This window comes from Branchiostoma floridae, chromosome 10 (assembly GCF_000003815.2).
Source record: "Branchiostoma floridae strain S238N-H82 chromosome 10, Bfl_VNyyK, whole genome shotgun sequence".
Classification (NCBI taxonomy): Eukaryota; Metazoa; Chordata; class Leptocardii; order Amphioxiformes; family Branchiostomatidae; genus Branchiostoma; species Branchiostoma floridae.
The window spans coordinates 3,692,530-3,703,546 of NC_049988.1; positions in this window are offsets into that span (position 1 = coordinate 3,692,530).

The window sequence follows — 11,017 nt, forward strand, 5'->3', positions numbered from 1 at the left end:
AACTAAACTTAAAGTTACAAGTGATGAAATGCACTTTGTGATCGGTACTTTCTCGTAACCAAAACAACCGCTCTGTTAGGACTTGGGCAGGTCAGAGAACGTGTAACGGTGGATTTTCTGACCAGGTAAAGCATATACATGTATTGTAGTCAGCCCACTAGTGTTAGGCTAAATGCCAATCAAATTGTTCAAACAAGCCATAGTAAAGTGAATTATTTACAGGCTGCAACCCGAGTCTGTTTACTTAGCGCCAGGCCTTGTAAGCGGTGAAGGATATTGAAGGCCTGTTTCACCGTCGTTCACGCAGACACGCACAGTGTGAAAGTGATCTCGAACGAATATTATTAAGTTCAATAGAACTGATTTCAGTTCACTGATCGTGATAGAAAAGGAGGATAGTATGAACAGGTTGAATGTGAAAGGAAAACAGCGCTACTTGACACTAAACACAACCATTGAAGGATTGGGACCCTTAATTTCTAGTAGCTGTTTACACAGCGAGCATATCAGATGAGCTCTGACAATGGTGGGGATAAGTCTAGTTTGAACAGATATTTGAACTTTCAACCTCTTGAGACAATGAAAGGGTCATTAATCATGAGTGGACTACACACGCTATCCAGCAAAAGTGTAATGTACATATATGCTAAACATATTACTGTGTTACTGATAGTTCAATACGTTAGATTTTAAACTTTATCAACCATTGACAGAGAACAAAATGGTGCATGAAAAGATGAATTTACAACTAGAGTTTGGGGAGTAGTCTGTATATTTCTAGCAAAATTCATATTACCTCATTGAATAGGCTACTAAGGTTGTAATTATCATAATCTATGTTGGGAGTAATTGATTATCTTACTGACCTAACCAAACTTACTCATAGTACGTGTGTGAAAGTTCTATGCTTTGGCAGAATTTGATGTCAGCATTTTATCAATAATCATGGAGAAGAATTTTACATAATTAGTGCATTGTGATGTTCCCATTCATCTAAGTTACTAACTTACATATGCCACAAGCATTATATTCCTGATCCCGTCATTTACCAATTTAAAGAAGTGGAGTGTTTCCGCATTGATTATACAAATATGACATTTTCTTCATGTTCCACTTTACCCCAAATTAAGGTGTCAATACATGTAGTAAGGTCCTACTGTGGAAACTTATGTAATTCTAGAATTACCTAATCGATCCTAGTCCTCAACAAATCAACAAGGGCAGACACAAAGAGGCAGACAGTCAAATTACACGTACCCAATTCAATACCTCTGCTCACAGTGATAAACCGTAGAGCGTACGTTTTTATTTCAGTTTTCAGTGTTTGTGGTGTTGGTGTGATAAAAGTAACGACCAGTGTCATGGACGAGGCCAAAATCGAGTTTGAAAGGGCCGTGATCCAGGGAGACGTAGAGGCCGTGAAGAGAGGGCTCGAAGCTGGTATAGATGCCAATGTGACTTTTCCGTGGCTTTCGGTGAGTACAAAGTTTATTGATTATTGTTTATTCAAAAGATCTCCATTAGTGAGTACAATTCAGAGAATGCATCACTAGTCTTCCTGGAGTCATGAGACAAACACTTTACATAATACAACATTAACACAGTACATTAATTATTTTTACTCCGCGTACCGTAGGTACGCTCGGGAGTAAAAATATTGTTTTCATACTGTTTCTTCTTTCTTTCTTTCTTTCTCCTGTCGCGATCGTTAAAGTGATTCCTCTCCGTCGTTCCTGCACCGAATGACCTGAAATTTGCCACAAAGGTAGAGTTGGCCAATACCCCCAGACGTTTTTCTCATTTTTTTTTGATAGATACCATTAAAATGATTTTATGGATGTTTTTAGGTCCATTTCTGACCATGACTGTATATTCTTGCCTCCCGTGCCCAGGTACTCAGTCCAAATGACCTGAAATTTTGCATGATACTGCGTGAGATAGTTATTAAAGTACCACGTTATCATTATTGGGCAAAAATCACTTCATAATGATTTATAAGCCGGTTTGGCGGGGTATCTACGTGTATTTTTACGCGTTTCACGCGTTTCGCGCGTGTCACCATATATGGTCACGTTCTCGCGAGTGACGTAATGTGGTGCAGCTGTGAGTTGTGGCTACTAGTAAATATAATTAACACGTCACCAATACGCGCGGCACTTAGCGGAAGCGATGACCTGATTTGGTACAGCCACTGCGAGGAAGTGTACTTTCAAATTAGCAGCTTAATACCATACCAGGAGAACATGTCGTCGGGGAAGAAATTTGTTAAAAGTAAGTAAAAAATCGTACTGTTTAACTTACAAATTTGGGCAGCTTGTCGTCGTTATTGTGTAATTTTTGTACGTTTAATTAACGCAAGTTTAGAATGTCGGGTTTAGCGATACAGTAGGGCGTACAGAATGGCGCGGTGGTACATGAAACTACACAAAGGAAATACTAATTATTGTATTGTATTCTATTTTCTACTGAAGATGATACACCACTAGTTGTGCAGACACATGGGATTGTGCCTTGATAGAAGGTGTCAATTTGACAGTGCTAAATTTATCATTGGCCGGGTGCTGAAACTTTGGCCTGTAAGAGGGTACAATAGTCAACTGGCTACAAGTGGCACCAACAGACACCAAGAAGAGGATCCGGATAGCAAAGTCAAATGCAAGAAGTGTTCCCACATACATTATGAAATTATGACAGAAATACCATCGTTCCTGCACCGAATGACCTGAAATTTGGCACAAAGGTACAGTGGGCCGATACCCAGACCCGTTTTTTCTGTTTTTTGATAGATACTTTAAAATGATTTTATGAATGTCTTTAGGTGGTGTTCTGACCGAACTGTATGATTGTGCCTCCCGTGCCCAGGTATTAAGCCCAAGGGACCCAAAATTTGGTATGATACTGATAGTGCATGATATTTACTAAAAAGACCCCGTTATCATTTGTGGCACAAAATCACCTAAAAATGATTTATAAGCCGATTTGGCGGAGTTTTTTCGTCTTCGCCGCCTCTGAGCGTGTCACCATATATGGTAAATGACGTAATCACCTTGAAATGTGCAGGACCAGGTGGCGGCTGACCGAGGCCGCAGCCATGCACGTGGTCGCTAAATGGATTACTGTAGTCAATAAGACGGCGCGCAACATTCAGCATAAGATCGGCAACTCGGCTACAGCCAATGAGGAAGGGTCTTTCAAATTAGCAGGTTATAATGCTGTGCCATGGGTGCAGACCGCGCGCCGAAGAATATTGTTCCGTCAAAAGTAAGTAAAAAAAAACTGTACTGTTATCTTACAATTGACAAGAATACACAAAAGCTGTAACAAATTCGGGAAGCTTGTCGTCGTTTGTGGACCGGTAGTTTTTTTATTTGTACGCGACTTTAGGGTGTTGGGTTTAGTGATAGATATGGCGCAAATTTAGATGGGAGGGGGGCTTACGAGCGCACGCATGCATGTGCAGCAATTTAATCACGATATGGAATATTTTTGCACTGTGCAGTGATTGAGACAGTATTGTATACTGTGAAAAGTGTAGAGTAGTTCTCTTCCATAGTATATAGTAGAGATTTTCGGGTGTCACCTCCCCGAGGATGAACTGAACTGAACTGTTGGGAATTGTCCATACATGTTGGTTGTATACGTAATCAGGTGTGACTTTTTTCTAGTGAACAAACAAAAAGGATACTCTGGGTGGCACATGAAATTACACAAAGGAAACAATAATTATTGTATTCTATTCTATTTTGTAGCAGATGAAGAGGAGACACCAAGAACGTTGTGCAGACACGTGGGTTTGTGTCTTGATGGAAGTTGTCAGTTTGACAGTGCCATTATTTACCTGATGCTGGAACTCCAATGTTACTAAGAAGACTGCCCTAATGCGGCGGCTTTTAGAGGGCACAATAGTCAACCGGCTACAATAATGAAATTGTGACAGAAACACCAGCTTTAAATATGATTAGTCTATTTGGGAAAATACTGTAACTGTGATTATACAATATCAACCATGATGTCAAACATTGCATTTCATGACAGACATGAATACATTTTTATGACTTTTCAGACACCACGACATGGTATATGCTGTGTAATTTCATAATGCACTGCACTATAAACTGTTACTCAGCACAATCAAACAATCATATACTAATTAGTTTATGTGCAAAATAAATGAGACCGTAAGTTATTACAGACACATGATTACTACATTTAAACAAAAGAATACAAAACATTAAGATATACAAAACAGACTTGGTGCAAATATACAGTGACTAATTAGCTTTGTTCATCAATACGTATAATGTATAAGCTAATTATAAGTATAAAAACAGAATGCGATCCTTCTTGTCTGAATACAATGAACGACTTGATATGTATTTGTAATAATGTCATTGCAGTGCAGCCATGCTATCCAATTGGATTTTACAAACATACACTTCACTGAAAACGGCTGAGTAGGACAGTGCTGAAAAGCATATTTTGGTAAAGAAGTTTGTTTAGTGAGGTCTGTTTGTATGAAGATTGATAATACTTGTGACAATCTTGAATATGTACAGTAACTGCCTTGTCTTGTGTACATAAGCAGGAAAACGACGCTATTGTCTGCTGTGGGTATGTAATAACAAAGTTTAGGGTCTCATAACGTGCTCATTCTGTAGAGAAAATACGACCGATCCGTTTTTGAAATAAAAACTTTCTTTCTTTAAGAACAACGGTGTCTTCTTTGTTAATGTGTGAATCACTAGCAAGCTGTTTGCGTGTTGTAATCAAGAAATAAATTAAAGTGTGATTACTGAACCGTAATTCCGAGTCATTCTCAAATTGGATCTTTTTTTCAAATTCACTTTTGGAACAGTCCATTTTTGCAAGGAGGGGCGGAGTAAAAATAGCTGAATTTGCTCCTAAGCAAATACCGGCCTTTCTAGTTGACACTATGTATCAGCGTGGTACCGGCATTAGTACTAAAGGATAGTTTCAACCCTTCACATACATCGTACATGTAGACTTAGCTTTGATATCCACATCGGACATTTTACGCCAAGAAATTTGTGTATTTGTCACGTCGGCATGCATCACTCGTGTGTTTTTTTTTTTCAATGGGAGCTTTCTCACTATTCAGGGCTACTAGTCGTCACCATGCATATGAGTGTGTAGACTATTTGTATGTGTTTGGGTTTGTTTATATAACGTTATGTGTTTGTTGTCCTCTGTGTGTGTGTGTGTGTGTGTGTGTGTGTGTGTGTATGTGTGTGTGTGTGTACGTGTGTGTGTATTGTGTGTGTGTGTGTGTGTGTCTGTTTGTGTATGTCTGTGTGTGTGTGCGTGTGTGTGCGTGTGAGTGTGTGTGTGTGTGTGTGTGTGTGTGTGTGTGTGTGTGTGTGTGTGTGTGTGTGTGCACGCGCGAATGTGTGTGTGTGTGTTTGTGTGTGTGTGTGTTGTGTTTGCGGAATTGTGCTTTACTGTCTCAGAACTTGTGCTACTGAAAATGCATTTGCTGTCTCTTGTGAATGTTACTTAGCTTTGGAAATAAGAAAGTTTTGACGTTATCTAGAAGACATTTGTAGATTTCTTATTTCTCAACCAAGCATAGCATGAAACTTGTCTCGACCCAACATCTTTGGCAAGTGATCTTGTGTCATCATAATGTATAATGTCATCATTTCAAGACCCACTTACCAAGTATTAAAACAACCCATCCAGGAATTCTCGAGTTATCGTGTTGACAGATACAGACACACACAACGACGACCAGAATATAACCTTCGTGGCGATGGTAATGAGAGTTCTGTGAAATTACAGTACCTCTTAGCAGCAACTCTTTTTGTTCACACAGAATTGCACCGCGCTGATTGTGGCAAGCAGGTGCGAGCAGATTGAGGTGATGGAGCTGCTGATAGAATACGGCGCTGATGTCGAAGTGAGGGACAAGGTACGTACAGATAATCACCTTGTATATCTAAGATGGGGGGGGGGCTATTTCTAAATGCCTTTTTTCCTTGGATACCTTCTGTCATTTTTGTACCCATTAGGTATATCATACGAGTCAATTTGAAAGTTTTAAATTCTATCTCTAGGGAAATAACGACTCAAGGAAGTATGGTGTATGAAGTAAATAATCCTACCTTAACCTTAGTTTGCTTCTATATTAAAAATCTCCATCATGTAAACGTGCATGCACTTACTTATCATTTTGGACTGCTCATCGAATACAATACATACATGCATAAACACATATAATGTAATCATGATTTGACTCAACTAATGACAATCTACTATTATCAATGTTGGGCTATATTACATTTTACAAAGGGATACATCACTCTGTTTTGCATAATCAAATCCAGATTTAACGTTTCTTTCAATTGCCATCGTACACAGGATGGGATGAAACCTACGGATTACGTGAAAAACCAACGCCGTCTTAAGGTAAGTAGATGTCTAAATCATCTTAATGTCATTTTCTCAAGAAAGTTGAAAAGGAAATTTGGACGTACATTTTCGGCTGAACTGTACAAATCCTCCTATCATGCCTCGATATTGAAGAATCCAAAACCAAGGGAACCTATTTCTCTACGACATCTCATGCCAAAATCTAAAAAGCTTCCTATAGTGGCGATAAATCAATCTCCGGATCTGATTTCTCGCATATGCAACACTATAGTCCCATTCGCACCGGTACACGAAGGGGGTGGCTCCGAAGCCACACATTTGTCTGCCGGATACCACGCGCGGTACCTCTCGGAGTTTTCACGCGAAGATCACAGTGTCAATTTTCGCCGCCTCCCGGGTTAATTTTGATTGCGATTTAAAAAAAGATCCAGGGGGTCCACCGTGCCTCAAAATAGTCCAGTACCTGCAAGGTGTCCCAATGAGCCACGTAGGGGACGCCCGAAAGTGCAGAAAACGGCCCGTAACTACCCGCGGAGGGGAGCCTTTTTCAAAATTATGGCACCGTAGCATTAGTATTATGATTTCTAGGCATACCAGTATATATGACGGTTTGTATATTTGGGCTTATTCGTTTGATACACGAACATGAACGAATAGGGTATACTAAGTACATGTACATAGGACAAAACTATAATCTGTCTCTCTCCCTCTCTCTCTCCTCTCTCTGTACATATAATAGTTTTGTGGTTTACGTGCGCTAAAATTGCTTTAGTAGTACTTCAGAAAGGCGACACGTTTGAATAAGACAAAATGTGTGTCTTGCATTGGTCATGCAGAACTTGATTACGGAGGTGTCCTACCACAAACTGATGAAACAGTCCGGTGGGGTGAAAGTCAACAGGTTTAAACTCTGCATCTGCGGACCACAGGAAGCTGGCAAATCTACGCTGAAGGAAAGTCTTCAAACGGTACGATATTTACTTGTAGGTTCGTGAGCTGGCGAGAGGTCTTCACTGGTAGAATTGAATTGACCAATCAATATCATTCAAGACTTGGCTTTATTCTGGTTGGCGATTAGGATAAACAGTCACGAAAGCCCACTCACTTAGATATAAAGCACCATCATCATCCGGTTTAGATAGTCATGGAGTTATGTACAATCCCCGCTATTGATTCATCATAATTCTTGTATTTCTTGTATAGGGATCCTTCGCGGCCATCGTCCGGGATAGAATGGCTCCAGACAATCAGCCGCATGAGCCCACCCCTGGTGTGAATGTGGGAACAACCACTATTCCCGGTGTGGGGGAGGTGAGCGTGTGGGACTTCGCTGGACAGTCGGAGTACGCGGTCACCCACAGCATGTTCATGGATGCAGAGAACACAATCTTCATTGTGATGTACAACATCATGTCCAATGCCAAAACACAGAGGAAAGAGGTGACTATTTGTAGCGCCACCAGTTTACCGTAATAAGCTATATCCGTTGTATTTTTTTTAAACAGGGTATTTACATGTATTGATATCAAGTCGATGGACGGAGGTTTCGAACTATATTTTGAAAATGAACGGATACAGGCTACCCCCAATATATGAAGATATTACAGTTTGATAGAACAATGGATATAGGTTACCTAGCCGTTAATCGTAAACTAAATAGCGTTACGTAGATATAAAAAAGATAATTTTGCTCGTAGATTGTATTGGATAACAACTTACCCGTTCATTGCAGGTGCACTGGTGGCTGAGTTTCATCAAGTCCTGCAACACGAAGAGTAAGCCTAACGTCATCCTACTCGCCAGCCACGCAGACCAGACTGGCACAGGTACATTGTTTTACCCACCAAATACTCACTGTAGACGAGTTTAGCTGCCTAATAAAAGTCAGTCATAGTTTACTTTAAGTCACTACAACAGTTTCCTATGTATCTTTTTCTTCCATATCTCTTTCGAACACTTTCTGGTCTGACCTAGGCGTGGTATTTTTTATTTTTTTTTTTTGCAAACAGGGCATTCACAAGCATCTTCCATCATTGAGCTGATGACGGCAGAGTTCAAAGATCATCTGAACATCTCTGATGAAGTGTTCCTGCTTGACTGTAGGAAGACTCGTAAAACTGATATGAGGCGTCTTAAGGAACTTTTGAAGGGAATGAAGACACAGCTTCTAGCAGTGAGTTTTGTCCCCTTATAAAGTTATCGATACCAAACATTCAATTAATGGTATTCATATAAAAGCGGTGTTATGTACGAGATATTCAGATGTTTCATCTAAATATCTCGTACATAATAACATCCCTGTTGTATAAACTAGATATTGTGTATGTATACGACACAGTATCAACGCTTGGATTTGCATAACAGCGTGAACGCCATCGATTGTATCACCACTGTTGTCGTGAACACAAGGTCATCTAGGTACGGCTATGTTGATAATTTTATGCTTATATGGATGACATTCGCGTGCCCATCAATTTTCGGTCGTTTCCAAAAATACACGTTTTCCACCATGCTTTGAATCGTGCAAAGCAGCTGTAAGAGAATCAAAATTTTTTGATTCACACGCTCGCATCAGTTTTGGAAATACATAGGACGCCATTCATATAATCAAATCAACATAGCCTAATATTGTTTTAAGTAATTGTGACACTTGCACTTTAAAAGTATCCTATAAATGGAGCTAGTGTAAACTATCACGGCTCGATCTGACCCTTTAGTTGTGATGTACACATGGGGAAACGGGGTAGGTTTCGTCACTCTTTTTGACAATCTTGCTACTAACCTCCTGACAGTTGCTTTATGGCTGAGGAAGCCTGGTTCGATAGTTACATACGGCCCTAATTAGAACTGTTCAATTCCCCCATACAGCATCAGCGAGACATACCCAAGCTGTGTGCTAAGATCATAAAGCGCCTGCCAAAATGGACCAAGGAAAAATGCCCAACGTGTCCCGTCTTAAGATGGGCAGAGTACAAGGAAGCGGTAAAGGAAATCGACCGCTTTGTCAGTGAGGATTTTCTCAAGACGTCTTCACAGTACCTGGACCATCTTGGAGAGGTATGAATGATTCAGCCATGTCAGTGTTGTGTAAATGCAGTGCGTATTCCAATATTGCAAGAAGAAATCTACACAGAAGTTCGAAGACCTCATACCTCCCCGAAACATATACTAGACTTAATGCACATATCTATATTTATCTTGTGACATTGATCGATTGAGAAATCTGAGGACTTAGACTGGTCTAACACACCAACAATTCATACAAATCCAGTAACACAATATTGAGTTACAGCGCAAACATACAGGCAACATAGGGGTCAAAAACAATCTTTCTATGGTGCCACAGCACTTTTCTATGGCTCACAATGAGCAACGTAAAGTCATGTAATAAACACTTGCTATTCTCATGTAAATACGTCCATCACTGGCCACTGAATGAGGTCGCTATTATACAATTATTATGGACAAAAATAACGACATCCACAATACCGTATGTAAAGATCAGAACATTTTTAACGAATTGTCACACAAACATCTTTCTCATCTATTGTTCAAGATCTTGTTCGTCTCCTCACCAACTGCTGACCCCATTGTTGTTTTGGAATCCAACTGGCTCTGCACGGATGTCTTCGGCAAAGTTATGGCGCCTGAAAACTTCCCAATCACACATCTAAGAACTAGCGAAGACATCGTCACGAAGGAGGAGATTCAGCGAGTGTTCAAAGGTGTTGGCGATGTCGATGTCCTCATCATCTTGCTGCAAGAGTTCCAGCTCTGCCATACCTATGACGGGCAGGAGTTCATCTTCCCCGGGCTGCTGACACAGAGCATGCCCCCAGAAAAGTGGCAGCCGACAGTAGACCCAACTAAATCCGTGTACTTGGGCAAACAAATTCAGTGTGCCGACACCACCGACATGTTCTCCTCCGGGTTCTTTCCCCGAGTGCAGACCCGCCTGATGAGGCAGCTGAAGAATCGCCCGCTGCTGTGGAGAGACGGAGCCAAGTGCTTTGACTTCAACGTGGAAAGTCTCATCAAGCTCTCTCCAGATGGTCGTACGGTCAACGTCTGCGTGCGAAGCGAGCAGGGCGATAAGCTAAGCTGCCGACAGATGCTCCATCAGGCAGAGAGCATCTTGGTCAGCGTGCTCGGTGAGTGCAGTCCAGGCACCAACATAGTGGAGAGGGTGCTCAGTGCTCGTGCACTGAGGGAACACAGAGAAGAAGTCTACTCCTACAACATGGATCAGATCGACGTGGCCAAAGCAGAGGACGGCATCGTCTATCACGACACCCTTGGCTTCTCAGAAGACGTCGATGACCTCCTGTATGGCGGAAGAGACGACGAGGAAGAGGAGCAAGAAGCTGTTGGAAACACAGTCCAACAGACGAACGTGTACTCGGGTGGTAACTTCTTTCTCACAACAGGTGATCATTCTCACTTCGACATGAGCGATATTCCAAGAATCATGCAAGGTGACTTGGGACAACTGCAGCTAGAAGGCAATGCATCTGGGAATCATCTGGGACAGTTACAGATCGACGAGAATGTGCCTGGTGACTTGGGACAGCTACAGTTGGAAGAGTACGCCCCTGCTGTCGTGGGACAGCCAGAGATGGAAGAGGAC